Source organism: Callospermophilus lateralis, chromosome 12 (genome assembly GCF_048772815.1).
Source record: "Callospermophilus lateralis isolate mCalLat2 chromosome 12, mCalLat2.hap1, whole genome shotgun sequence".
NCBI classification, from domain to species: Eukaryota; Metazoa; Chordata; class Mammalia; order Rodentia; family Sciuridae; genus Callospermophilus; species Callospermophilus lateralis.
This window is the reverse complement of record NC_135316.1, coordinates 11,360,833-11,376,539: the sequence shown is the minus strand read 5'-3', so window position 1 is coordinate 11,376,539 and position 15,707 is coordinate 11,360,833.

The following is a 15,707-nucleotide window of genomic DNA, read 5'->3' as shown; positions in this document are numbered from 1 at the left end:
TTCAGGGCAATGTTCAGAATCAGTTTACTATGGTTATTGGGGCAAGCTATGTGGGATAGAAACCTGGTTGGTGCATTCTCCTGCAGACCCTGACCCACCACACGTGACAGAACTCCCTCCAGCACTGTATCCTAGTAGAACTCCTTGTATTTGGTGAAGCAAATACCAAATTCCCAGTGCAGCAGCAAGAAACACCACGAAAAGTGGAGGATGACCAAATGTCTTCACAGTCCACAGAAGGAGACACTTAGCCTCCAGTGGCCATAGTTTACCTACAAAGAGAGAATTCAGCACTGCTGCCTCATGGTCATTGGAATATAAGAAACCATGTCTTCCAGGTCACATAGATGCAGACCCATCTTTGATGGTCTCACTACAAAGGAAGTTAAAGCTCATGACAACAACATATATTTCAAGTGCCCAACCTCAGAGGCAGTTTCCCAAGAAGTCTTAGGCCAGCAGAGCTCCATGTTTGTGGAGTGTTTACACTGTTCTTTACTTTTGGAAACTCCTCTACCACCTCCAAGGTTGTGAACTCCCGAGCATATTCCATTCCAGATATGTATTCACAGATTTTCACACTTTTCTACTCTAATTGTGTCTTACTTGGGGCCAAGGTAATATCAAGGCATTGTTCTGAATGTGAGTGGGAAGATTTTTGTGTAGCACATATTTACATACACATTCGATTCATTTTTCAATTTTCTATTTGAAATACTGAAGCCCTGAAACTAACACATACCCTACTATACTTTGACTAATAATTCTAATATGATGGTGAAAAATAACCCAAACAGAATAGAAATACAAGCAGTTCAGAGAGGCATGGTGTATTGTTACAATTGCCTTTTGCATTATATAGTGTAGGAGTTAAAAATCTAGTCATTTTTTTTATTGAAATAGTTGTACATGTGTTTTTAAAATTAACAAATATGTGAATTCCTGTCTCCCTTTCTCTGTAGCCTATTCAGCACATGTATTTTTATATGCACATATAGAATTTTACCTGGTACCACACGTACATACTTGTGAGGTAACTGAATTGGCAGATGCAAATTGTGAGAAAGGATAACTCCTCCTAAATGCTGTTGGAACTGAAAATTCAACCTATGGGTGAGCTTCCTAGTTGAATAACATTATACATTAATCCATGTTCAGTAAAATGAATATTTTTCGATCTGTGGATTATATATATTCCATGATGAATTTCGATTGGCATATATATTGCTACTTTTTTTTCTTTTATTGGTTGCTCAAAACATTACAAATCTCTTGACATATAATATTTCAAACATTAGATTCAAGTGGCTTATGAACTCCCATTTTTAGCCCAAATAGAGATTACAGAATCACATCGGTTACGCATCCACATTTTTACATAATGCCCTATTAGTTACTGTTGTATTCTGCTACCTTTCCTATACTCTACTATCTCCCCTCCCCTTCCTTCCTATCTTCTCTTTTTCCCCCATATACTGTAATTCATTTCACTCCATGTTTATTTTCCCATTCCACTCACAACAATATGTAATTTTGTGTAACAATGAGGGTCTCCCTCCATTACCATGCAATTTCCCTTTTCTCTCACTGACCCTCCCACCTCATGTCTCTGTTTAAAGTTAATCTTTTCTTCCTGCTATTGCTCCCTGCTCTGTTCTTAGTTGCTCTCATTATATAAAAGAAGACATTTGGTATTTATTTTTTAGGGATTGGCTATCTTCACTAAGCATAATCTGCTCCAGTGCCATCCATTTTTCTGCAAATTTTATGATTTTGTCATTTGTTAGTGCTGCGTAATACTCCATAGTGTATAAATGCCATATTTTTTTATCCATTCATCTATTGAAGGGCATCTGGGTTGGATCCACAGTGTATCAATTGTGAATTGTACTGCTATGAAAATCGATGTGGTAGTATCCCTGTATTACTCTCTTTTAAGGTCTTCAGGGAATAGTCCGAGAAGGGCAATAGCTGAGTCAAATTGTGGTTCCATTCACAGCTTTCCCAGGAATCTCCATACTGCTTTCCAAATTGGCCACACCAGTTTACAGTCCCACCAGCAATGTACAAGAGTATCTTTTACCCCACATCCTTGCCAGCACTTGTTGTTGTTTGACTTCATAATGGCTGCCAATTTACTGGAGTGAGATGGTATCTTAGGGTGATTTTGATTTGAATTTCTCTGACTGCTAGAAATGGTGAGCATGTTTTTATGTACTTCTTGAATGATTGTATGTCCTCCTCTGAGAAGTGTCTGTTCAAGTCCTTGACCCATTTGTTTATTGGGTTATTTGTTATCTTATTGTCTAATTTTTTGAGTTCTTTGTTTATTCTGGATATTAGGCCTCTATCTGAAGTGTGAGGAGTAAAAATTTGTTCCCATGATGTATGCACCTTATTTACCTCTCTTATTCTTTCTCTTGCTGATAAAAAACTTTTCAGTTTAAGTAGTCCCATTTGTTGATTCTTGTTATTAACTCTTGTGCTATGGGTGTCCTATAAAGGAATTTGGAGCCCGACCCCATAATATGTAGATCAGAGCCAACTTTTTCTTATATCAGACACAGAGTCTCTGATTTGATATCTAGCACCTTGATCCACTATGAGTTAACTTTTGTGCATGGCGAGAAAAAGGAATTCAGTTTCATTTTGTTGCATATGGATTTCCATTTTTCCCAACACCATTTGTTGAAGATACTATATTTCCTCCATTGCATGCTTTTAGCTCCTTTATCAAATATAAGATAGTTGTAGCTTTTTGGATTAATCTCTGTGTCCTCCATTCTGTACCATTGGTCCACCCACCTGTTTTGGTACCAGTACCATGCTGTTTTTTTTTTAAATTAATTTTATTGTAGGTTGTTCAAAACATTTCATAGTTCTTGATATATCATATTTCACTCTTTGATTCAAGTGGGATATGAGCTCCCATTTTTACCCAATATACAGATTGCAGAATCACATCAATTGCACAACCTTTGATTTACATATTGCCATTCTGGTGACTGTTGTATTCTGCTGCCTTTCCTATCCTCTAATATCCCCCCTCCCCCTTCCCCTCCCCTCTTCTCTCTCTACCCCCTCTACTGTAATTCATTTCTCCCCCTTATATTTTTCCTCCTTTTCCCTCACTTCCTCTTGTATGTAATTTTGTATACCCCTGAGGGTCTCCTTCCATTTACATGCAATTTTCCTTCTCTCTCCCTTTCCCTCCCACCTCTCATCCCTGTTTAATGTTAATTTTCTTCTCATGCTCTTTGTCCCTACTCTGTTCTTAGTTACTCTCCTTATATCAAAGAAGACATTTGGCATTTGTTTTTAAGGGATTGGCTAGCTTCACTTAGCATAACCTGCTCTAATGCCATCCATTTCTCTCCAAATTCTATGATTTTGTCATTTCTTAATGCAGAGTAATATTCCATTGTGTATAAATGCCACATTTTTTTTATCCATTCTTCTATTGAAGGACATCTAGGTTGGTTCCACAGTCTTGCTATTGTGAATTGTGCTGCTATGAACATGGATGTAGCAGTGTCCTATAGTGTGCTCTTTTTAGGTCTTTAGGGAATAGACCGAGAAGGGGAATAGCTGGATCAAATGGTGGTTCCATTCCGAGCTTTCCAAGAAATCTCCATACTGCTTTCCAAATTGGATGCACCAATTTGCAGTCCCACGAGTAATGTACAAAAGTACACTTTTCCCGACATCCTCGCCAGCACTTGTTGTTGTTTGACTTCATAATGGCTGCCAATCTTACTGGAGTGAGATGGTATCTTAGGGTGGTTTTGATTTGCATTTCTCTGACTGCTAGAGATGGTGAGCATTTTTTCATATACTTCTTGATTGATTGTATGTCCTCCTCTGAGAAATTTCTGTTCAGGTCCTTGGCCCATTTGTTGATTGGGTTATTTGTTATCTCATTGTCTAATTTTTTTAGTTCTTTGTATATTCTGGATATTAGGGCTCTGTCTAAAGTGTGAGGAGTAAAGATTTGTTCCCAGGACGTAGGCTCCCTATTTACCTCTCTTATTGTTTCTTTTGCTGAGAAAAAATCTTTTTAGTTTGAGTAAGTCCCATTTGTTGATTCTAGTTATTAACTGTTGTGCTATGGGTGTCCTATTTAGGAATTTGGATCCCGACCCCACAGTATGTAGATCATAGCCAACATTTTCTTCTATCAGACGCCATGTCTCTGACTTGATATCAAGTTCCTTGATCCACTTTGAGTTAACTTTTGTGCATGGCGAGAGAAAGGGATTCAATTTCATTTTGTTGCATATGGATTTCCAGTTTTCCCAACACCAATTGTTGAAGATGCTAGCCTTCTTCCATTGCATGTTTTTAACCCCTTTATCGAATATAAGATAGTTGTAGTTTTGTGGATTGGTTTCTGTGTCCTCTATTCTGTACCATTGGTCCACCCGCCTGTTTTGGTACCAGTACCATGCTGTTTTTGTTTCTATTGCTCTGTAGTATAGTTTGAAGTCTGGAATAGCTATACCGTCTGATTCACACTTCCTGCTTAGCAATGTTTTTTCTATTCTGGGTCTTTTATTTTTCCATATGAATTTCATGATTGCTTTCTCTATTTCTACAAGAAATGCCATTGGGATTTTGATTGGCATTGCATTAAACCTATTGAGAACTTTTGTTAATATCGCCATTTTGATGATGTTAATTCTACCTATCCATGAACAGGGTATATTTTTCCATCTTCTAAGATCTTCTTCAATTCTCTCTTTAGGGTTCTGTAGTTTTCATTGTATAAGTCTTACACCTCTTTTGTTACGTTGATTCCCAAGTACTTTATTTTTTCTGAGGATATTGTGAATGGGGTGGTTGTCCTAATTTCCATTTTAGAGGATTTGTCGCTGATATACAGGAATGCCTTTGATTTATGCGTGTTGATTTTATATCCTGCCACTTTGCTGAATTCATTTATTAGCTCTAATAGTTTCTTTGTAGACCCTTTTGGGTCTGCTAGGAATAGAATCATGTCATCTGCAAATAGTGATAATTTGAGTTCTTCTTTTCCTATTTTTATGCCTTTAATTTCTTTTGTCTGTCTAATTGCTCTGGCCAGTGATTCGAGAACTATGTTGAACAGAAGTTGTGAGAGAGGGCATCCCTGTCTTGTTCCAGATTTTAGAGAAAATGCCTTCAGTTTTTCTCCATTCAGAATGATGCTAGGCTGAGGCTTAGCATAGATTTCTTTTACAATATTGAGGTATGTTCCTGTTATCACAGTTTTTCTAGAGTTTTGAACATAAAGGGATTCTGTACTTTGTCGAATGCTTTTTCCGCATCTATCGAGATGATCATATGGTTCTTATTTTTAAGCCTATTGATGTGGTGAATAACATTTATTGATTTCCGTATATGGAACCAACCTTGCATCCCAGGGATAAATCCTACCTGATCATGGTGCACAATTTTTTTGATATGTTTTTTTATCCGGTTCGCCAGAAGTTTATTGAGGAATTTTGCATCTAGGTTCATTAGAGATATTGGTCTGTAGTTTTCTTTCTTTGGAGTGTCTTTGTCTGGTTTAGGAATCAGGGTGATGTTGACCTCATAGAATGAATTTGGAAGTTCTCCCTCTTTTTCATTTTCCTGAAATAGCTTGAAAAGTATTGGTATTAGTTCCTCTTTAAAGGTTTTGTTAAACTCTGCTGTATACCCATCTGGTCCTGGGTTTTTCTTAGTTGGTAATCTTATGATGGTTTCTTTATTTCCTCAATTGATATTCGTCTGTTTATGTTGTCAATATCCTCCGGACTCAATCTGGGCAAATCATATGACTTTAGAAATTTATCGATGCCTTCACTCTCTTCTAATTTATTGGAGTATAAGGATTCAAAATAATTTCTGATAATCTTCTGTATTTCTGAAGTGTCTGTTGTGATATTGCCTTTTTCATCGCATATGCGAGTAATTTGAGTTCTCTCTCTTCTTCTCTTCATTAGCGTGGCTAAGGGTCTGTCAATTTTATTTATTTTTTCAAAGAACCAACTTTTAGTTTTGTCAATTTTTCAATTGTTTCTTTTGTTTCGATTTCATTAATTTTTGCTCCGATTTTAATTATTTCTTGTCTTCTACTTTTTTGCTGTTGTTTTGCTCTTCTTTTTCTAGGACTTTGAGTTGAAGTATTAGATCATTTATTTGTTGGTTTTTTCTCTTTTTATGGAATGAACTCCAAGCAATAAATTTTCCTCTTAGAACTGCTTTCAATGTGTCCCATAGATTCCGATATGTTGTGTCTGTGTTTTCATTTATCTCTAAGAATTTTTTAATTTTCTCCTTGATGTCTTCTATAACCCATTGATCAATCAGTAACCTATTTTTCATTCTCCAAGTGATGCATGATTTTTCCTTACTTCTTTTATCGTTGATTTTCAATTTCATTCCATTATGTTCAGATAAGATGCATGGTATTATCTCTACTCCTTTATATTGTCTAAGAGTTGCCCTGTGACATAATATATGATCTATTTTTGAGAAGGATCCAAGTGTTGCTGAGAAAAAAGTGTAACTGCTTGATCTTGGGTGGTATATTCTATATATGTTAATTAAGTCTAGGTTATTAATTATGTTATTGAGTTCTATAGATTCCTTATTCAACTTTTCTTTGGAAGAACTATCCAGTGGTGAGAGAGGTGTGTTGAAGTCTCCCATAATTATTGTATGGTGGTCTCTTAGACTCTTGAACTTGAGAAGAGTTTGTTTGATGAACATAGCTGCACCATTGTTTGGGGCATATATATTTATGATTGTGATGTCTTGTTGGTGTATGGTTCCCTTGAGCTGTATGTAGTGTCCCTCTTCATCCCTTTTGATTAACTTTGCCTTGAAATCTATTTTATTTGATATGAGTATGGACACTCCTGCTTGTTTCCGAAGTCCATATGAGTGATATGATTTTTCCCAACCTTTCAACTTCAGTCTATGTATGTCTTTTCCTATCAAATGCGTCTCCTGAAGGCAGCATACTGTTGGGTCTTGTTTTGTGATCCATTCTACTAGCCTGTGTCTCTTAGTTCGTGAGTTTTAGCCATTAACATTTAGGGTTATTATTGAGATATGGGTTGTTCTTCCAGCCATATTGGTTTATTTATGTTACTAAACATGGTTTGTTTTCCTCTTTGATTATTCCCCCCCCCCTTTACTGTACTCCCTCCCGCTGTTGGTTTTCATTGTTATTTTCCATTTCCTCTTCCTGCAATGTTTTGCCAAGGATGTTTTGAAGAGATGGTTTTCTAGCTGCAAATTCTTTTCACTTTTGTTTATCATGGAAGGTTTTAATTTTATCTTCCATACTGAAGCTTAATTTTGCTGGATACACAATTCTTGGTTAGAACACATTTTCTTTCAGTGTTTGAAATATGTTATTCCAGGATCTTCTAGCTTTCAGAGTCTGTGTTGAAAGATCAGCTGTTATCCTGATTGGTTTACCCCTAAATGTAATCTGCTTCCTTTCTCTTGTAGCTTTTAAAATTCTCTCCTTATTCTGTATGTTGGGCATCTTCATTATAATGTGTCTAGGTGTGGATCTCTTATGATTTTGCACATTCGGCGTCCCGTAAGCTTCTAGGATTTGGGATTCTGTCTCATTCTTCAAGTCTGGGAAGTTTTCTCGTATTATTTCATTGAATAGATTTCTCATTCCTTTTTTTTGGACCTCTATACCTTCCTGTATCCCAATGACTCTTAAGTTTGGTCTCTTTATGTTATCCCATATTTCTTGAATATTCTGCTCATGGTTTCTTAACAGCTTTGCTGAGCTGTCTATGTTCTTCTCCAGTTGAAATACTTTGTCTTCATTGTCTGATGTTCTATCTTCTAAGTGTTCTACTCTGCTGGTAGTATTCTCAATTGAGTTTTTAAGTTGGTTTATTGTTTTCTGCATTTCCAGGATTTCTGTTTGTTTGTTTTTTATAACCTCGATATCCCTGTATAATTGATCTTTTGCTTCTTGGATTTGTTTATGTAATTCATTTTTGAAGTGGTCGAAGTGGTCTTTCATTGTCTGATTATGCTGTCTAATGTCTTCCTTGAGACTCAAGATCATCTGAAGCATGTATATCCTGAATTCTTTATCTGACATTGTATCTGCTGCAGATATTACATCTTCTAAAGTTGAGTTGACCTGCATTGCTTGTGGTCCTTTCTTTCCTTGTCTTTTCATACTAATCGCGTTTCTTTCTGCTTGGTGAAACTGTTGTGTTATTGATGTTCCCCCTATATATTTATATTGCTCTTGTATAGTTGCAAAGTCTCCCTCGCAGGCTTTGGCGGTGGTTCTGCCCCTCCTCCAATTGGGGCAATGTGCCTACCACACCGGCAGGCCTCTGTGCCTGTAGTTTCGGTGGGCCTGTTCTTTCGGTGGTCACAGGTCCACCTACCTTGCAGGCGTGAGCAGCGGCTCTGCCCCTCTGCTGCCCGCTAGGCCTGTTCTGTCTGTCGTTTGCAGGTCTGTCTACCTAACAGGTGCTGGTGGCGGCTCTGCCCCTCCCCCAACCGGGGTGATGTGTCAGACGGGCCACTGGGCCTGTTTTGTCAGTGGTCACAGTATCGCCTACTTTGCAGGTGGGTGGGGCAGCTGTGCCCCTCTGCAGGTTTCGTGGCCTGACCTGCCGGTGAGTCGCAGGTCATTCATTTTTTAGTTCTAGTAGTTTTTGTAGACCTTTTTGTGTCTTCTATGTATAGAATAATGTCACCCGAAAATAGTGACAATTTACGTTCTTATTTTTCTATTTTTATGCCTTTTATTTCTTTAGTATGTCTAATTGCTCTGGCCAGTGTTTCAAGAACTATATGGAATAGAAGTGGTGAGAGAGGGCATCCCTGTCTTATTCCAGATTTTAGAAGAAATGCCTTCAATTTTTCTCCATTCATAATGATGCTAGCCTGAGGCTTAGCATAGATAGCTTTTACAATGTCGAGGTAACTTCCTGTTATCCCTAGTTTTTCTAATGTTTTGAACATAAAGGGATGCTGTACTTTGTCAAATGCTTTTTTTGCTTCTATCGAGATGATCATATGGTTCTTATCTTTAAGTCTATTGATGTGGTGAATAACATTTATTGATTTCCGTATATTGAACCATCGTTGCATCCCAGCTATGAATCCTACTTGATCATGGTGCATAATTTTTTTGATGTGCCTTTGTATTCGATTCGCCAGAATTTTATTGAGGATTTTTGCATTTAGGTTCATCAGATATATTGGAATGTAGTTTTCTTTCTTTGAGGTGTCTTTTTCTGATTTCGGAATCAGCGTGATGTTGGCCTCATAGAATGAATTTGGCAGAGCTCCCTCTTTTTCTCTATCCTGAAATAACTTGAAAAGTATTGGTATTAAATATTCTTTAAATGTTTTGTAAAACTCCGCTGTATAGCCATCCGTTCCTGGGCTTTTCTTGGTTTGTAGTTTTTTGATTGCTTCTTTTGTTTCATCCATTGACATTGGTCTGTTTAAATTGTGTGTATCCTTCTGACTCAGTCTGGGAAAATCATATGACTTAAGAAATTTATCGATGTCTTCACTATATTCTATTTTATTGGAATATAGGTTTTCCAAATAATTTCTAGTTGTCTTCTGTATTTCGGAAGCATCTGTTGTAATATTGCCTTTTTCATCCCATATGTTAGTAATTTGAGTTCTCTCTCTTCTTCTCTTCATTAGCATGGCTAAGGGTCTGTCGAACATATTTATTTTTTCGAAGAACCACCTTTTAGTTTTGTTAATTTTTTCAATAGTTTCTTTTGTTTCAATTTCGCTGATTTCTGCTCTGATTTTAATTATTTATTGCTTTCTGCTACATTTTCTGTTGTTTTGCTCTTCCTTTTCTAGGGCTTTGAGTTGAAGTGTGAGCTCATTTATTTGTTCGTTTTTCCTTTTTTTCAGGAATGACCTCCAGGCGATGAATTTCCCTCTTAAAACTGCTTTCATTGTGTCCATAGATTCCGATATGTTGCGTCTGTATTTTCATGTATCTCTAAGAATTTTTTGATTTCCTCCTTTATATCTTCTGTAACCCACTGATCATTCAGTAACATATTGTTCATTTTCCATGTGATGTAGGATTTTTCCTTCCTTTTTTTATCATTGGTTTCCAGTTTCATTCCATTATGATCAGAAAAAATTCATGGTATTATCTCCACCCCTGTATATTTACTGAGGGTTGCCCTATGACATAATATATGGTCTATTTTTGAGAAGGATCCATGTGCTGCTGAGAAAAAAGTATATCCACTTGATGATGGTTGATATATTCTATATATGTCAGTTAAGTCTAGGTTATTGATTGTGATATTGAGTTCTATAGTTTCTTTATTCACTTTTGTTTGGAGGATCTGTCCAATGGTGAGAGAGGTGTGTTGAAGTCACCCATAATTATTGTGTTGTGGTGTATTTCATTCTGGAACTTGAGGAGAATTTGTTTTTTGAACATTGCAGCACCATTATTTGGTGCAAGAATATTGATAATTTTTATGTCTTGTTGGTGAATGGTACCTTTTAACAGTATATAATGTCCTTTCTTATCAAAATTGATTAAATTAGTCTTGAAGTCGATTTTATTCGATATGAGAATGGCCACCCCTGCTTGCTTACAAGGACCGTTGCATGGTATATTTTTTCCAAAACTTGCACCTTCAGCCTGTGTATGTCTTTTCCATTCAGATGTGTCTCCTGGAGGCAACATATTGTTGGATTCGTTTTTTATCCAAGTTACCAGCCTATGTTGCGTTATTGGAGAGTTTAAGCCATTAACATTTAGAGTCACTATTGATATATGGTTTGCACTGCCGCTAATGATTGATGATTCATCTTTTTTTTTTAAATTTAGTTTGTTTCTCCATGATTAGCTTTTCCCCCACCCTCAGTCATTACTGAGGCACTTCCCACTCATGGTTTTGGTTGTTGATTTTCATTTCTTCTTCGTGTATTGTTTTGCTCAAGATGCTTTGCAATGCTGGGTTCCTGGCTACAAACTCTTTTAGCTTTTGTTAATCATGAAATATTTTTATTTCATTGTCGTACCTGCAGCTTAATTTTGCTGGATACAGAATTCTTGGTTGGCATTCATTGTCTTTCAGTGTTTGAGATACGTTGTTCCAGGATCTTCTCGCTTTCAGCGACTGTGATGAAAAATCCGTTCTCAACCTTATTGGTTTACCACTTAATGTAATCTGCCTCCTTTCTCTTAGAGCTTTTAATATTTTCTCTTTGTTTTGTATATTGGATATCTTCATAACAATGTGTCTTGGTGTTGGTCTACTGTGATTTTGTGTGCTCCGTGTCCTGTAAGCTTGTCCAATTTGTATATCCATTTACTTTGTATTTCTGGAAATATTTCTGTAATTATTTCATTCAATAGATTACTAATTTCCTTGGTTTCAATTTGTGTACCTATCCAGATGACTCATAAATTTGTTTTTTTATGTTATCCCATATCTCTTGGATGTTTTACTCATGATTTTTTACCAGCCTTTCTGTGTTGGCTAGATTCATTTCAAGATGATATATTTTGTCTTCATTATCTGACATTCTGTCTTCTACTTGCTCCACAGTGTTAGTGATGCTCTCAATTGACTTTTTAATTTGGTTTATTGTTTCCTTGATTTCTAGAATTATTGTTTGATTTTTTTATAATCTCTATCTCCTGATAAAGATGCATAACTTCTTCTTTTATCTGTTTATGTAATTCATTTTCAATGTGTTCTTTCACTGTTTGAATTTGCTGTCTCGTATCCTCTTTAAGTTTCCATTCCATCTGTCTAAGGTATTCCTTGAGTTCTTTATATGACCATTTTTCTGATGACTATAGGTCCTCCTGAATATTTTGGCTGTCCTTCATTGTTTGTACTTATTTTCTTCCTTGATTTTTGGTGCTGCTCATGTTACTTCTTGCTCTGTTTGACTGTTGAGTTACTGCTTACTCTTATAAATTTATTTGATGCTTGGGAGGAAAGATATTAGAAGGAAAGGGAAGAAGTCACTAAAGAGAATGAGAGTAGGCAGGTAGAATTCAAGGAAGGGGAAATCAGAAAATTGAAAAGAAATGATAAGACAAAAGAAAAAATAGAAAAGAAAGAAAGAAAAAAAATTTAAAAATAATAATCATTTAAAAGATGTAAATTAAAGTTTAAAATAATAATAATAATAATAATAATAAAATAAAAATATTTAAAAAATGAAAACATATTAAAAAGTTAAAGTACAACAACAAAAAATGAATTTACATAAAGAATCTAAACCCCACACTCAGTAGGCCTCAAGTTGGAGAAGCAGAGCAGTATTAACGGCAGGCCTATTTTTTCACTTCTGTTTCACAGGAAGGGAGTCCAGGCCACCCTGATGTTAGGCAAATGAGGGGCAAGGGAGCTTATTTTGGACACAGACGTGGGCTGTGTACCTCATGGAAACCTCCAGCCGGAGGTTATGATGAGTGTCTACATGGAAAAAGATGAGTGCCATGTTGGGGTGTTTTGGTTTTAACTGTGAACATTTGTATGGCGGTAGGAAAAGATGACTGGGTACAGCTGGGCTTGAACTCTTGTGTGATTCAACATAGAGACTGATATTTGGAATTGATCTCAGAGAAGTATCGCCATGAATTGTGTTGGGCTTTTAGAAGGCCATGCATGAGAGTCGCCCTTGGAAAGTGAGATCTAGGCCCAAGTTGGCTTTCCACAGAGCAAAGGGAATCTCAGCCAGGATATCACATGATTTTATTCTGAAAGACTTGGCAGCCATAGTTGAGAGTCAAAGACACATGGACCTCACATTGTAGACCTCAATGGGCCTGGCTTCATGTGACCTTTTGGCCACCCTTTGGGAAGCCTTGCCTCTGAGAGTTCTCCAGAGCTTTCATTGAAATGAGCTTACTCAACATTTAATGGTTAATGAATGAATTGAAACCCACAGTGCCTACAACTTCTTCGTTGAATAATGGCTAGATGAATACCATGAAATTTTTAAAATTCCCAATACTAGGTGTCACAGGAGAACCTTTGGATGTCCTCTAGCTGATCATGAGAATACAAGAAATTGCCTGTATTGACTGGGTTTCATGAAAATGGTGCATAACAGAGATGCAAGTAAGTTGGAGCCTGCTGAGTAGTGTTCCTAGAGCCGTGGTGGGCAGGTGTGTGATAAAATATCTCTGGTGTGGCCATGTTTATCTGCCATTGGTGTCCAAATAGCTTGTGACTGACATTTTGCAGCCAGTAGACCCTTATATGTAAAAGCATCTTGTTATATGGAGAGGTTTCAGGGCAATGTTCAGAATCAGGTTGCTATGGTCAATGGGGCAAGCTATGTGGGATAGAAGCCTGGTTGGTGCATTCTCCAACAGAACCCGACCCACCACAACTGACAGAACTCTCTACAGCACTGTGTCCCAGTTGAACTCTTTTTATTTCATGAAGCAAATACCACACTCCTAGTGCAACAGCAAGAAACACCACGAAGAGTGGAGAATGACCAAATGGCTTCACAGTCTACATGAGGAGACACTTGCCCTCAGTGGCCACAGTTTACCTACAAAGAGAAAATTCAGCACTGCTGCCTCATGTTCATTGGAAAATAAGAAACCATGTCATCCATGTCACATAGATGCAGACCCAGCTTTGATGGTATCACTACAAAGGAAGCTAATGCTCCTGACAACAAAATATATTTCAAGTGCTCAACCTCAGAGGTAGTTTCTCCAGATGTTAGGCCAGCAGAGCTTCATGTTTGTGGAGTGTTTACCCTGTCCCTTACTTTTGGAAACTCCTCTACCACCTCCAAATTTGTGAACTCCTGAGCATTTTCTATAACAGGTATGTATTCACAGATTTTCTAACTCTTCTCCTCTAATTGTTTCTTACATGGGGCGAAGGTAATGCCAAGGCATTGTTATAAATGAGAGTTTGAAGATTTTTGTGTAACACATATTTGCATAAACATTGAATACATTTTCCAATTTTTCATTCGAAATACTAAATCCCTAACACTAACAAATTCCCTTCTAGACTTTTACTTCTAATCTTAATATGATGGAGAAAAATAACCCAAACAAAATGGAAATACAAGAGGTTCACAGGAGGCATGGTGTATAGTTGGACTTGCCTTTCCTATGATAAATGGTAGGTGTTATAAATCTAGCAAATTTTAATTGAAATAGTTCTCTATGTGTTTTAAAAGTTAACAAATATGTGAATTACTGTCTCCGTTTCTCTGTAGTCTATTCAGCACATGTATTTTTGTATGCACATATTGAATTCTACCTGGTATCACACGTACATTTTGTGAGGTGGCTGACTTGGCAGATACAAATTGTAAGAAAAGATCACTCCTAATAAACGCTGTTGGAACTGAAAATTCAACATATGGGTCAGCTTTCTAGTTGAACAACATAAATTGATGTTCAGGAAAATGAATATTTTTGGATCTGTGGATGATATATATTTCATGGTGAATTTCAATTGGCATACATAATGCTACTTTTTAATGTCTGTGTGTGCGTGTATATATATATATATATATATATATATATATATATATATATATATATATATATATATATGTATGTATTCACTCTCCAGATTTTTCAAAATATGAAATGTATTTGTCTTATTATACACTCCCTAAATTCATTCATATTTATGTATGTGGATTTATAATCAACATTTCACAAGTTTATTCTCAGAAATATTCATCCACCTGAAATACATATTGGTTTCCTAGTACTGAAAACTAACTTCAGGGGATCATATGATGGCAGCGAAAGGAGTGCATCAACCCCATGTACAGAATCACTGTGCAAGAGAATGACGAATTTCCAGCAAAATTTGGGTGCTCCAAATCCTAGTGGAAGTATTTCCATCTCTCGAGGATCAGCTACGGGGCTCAAACGTGAGTGATTCGTCCGCATGGAGCGTCATGCTGCTTATTCAGCAAATCGTCCTGTGGCTAGAGTCTGTGGCGCATGCTGGGAAACAATGAGATAGCAACACAAATATTCAGTGGTGCGGATTCTGTGGGCTCCTGCCAGCTGTACAATCACTGTGCTCATTGCTGAATTCTAGGTTTGAGACCGGGGAAGGACGCGGTCCAATTCGGTTTTCCACACCAGTCAGACCACAGAGTAAGCCAGGGGCCACCATCTTGGAGAGCTGACGTCACCATTCCTGTTTTCAACTGATAGCAGCTCATTCAGCTAAAGAACAGGTAATCTCAGGCTGCCATTCGCCTGTGTCTCGCAGACAAATTACTCAGGCCTGCTCCTATCAGAACATACGCCAAGCCCAGAGCGGCCGAATTCTGGCTCCTGGAACTGATCAGGCCCACGGCTAAAGAACCCACGGAAACTCCTTCTCGGTCTAGGTCTTGCTGAATACTGTGGAGGTAAATACCTACCGAGCCTTCATAGGCAGTGGCAACAGGATTGAGACGGGGCTTGTGAGGGCTGTTCAGGACTCACCCATTGCTTTGGTCATCTGGCAAAGGGAACTAAATGCTGCCATTCGCATGGGATAAAACATGTTAGAGATCTGATGTCATCACAAATTGGCGGAGGAGATAACTTCATCGATACCAGCGGTGACAGAAACAGTTGGTCTCCTGGTAAAAAAAGTGAGTCACAAACACCCGAGTCTCTCTCACTTTGTCTTCAAGCCAGAGGGGCAGAGCAGAGCCGCCGCCCACGCCCGGCACAG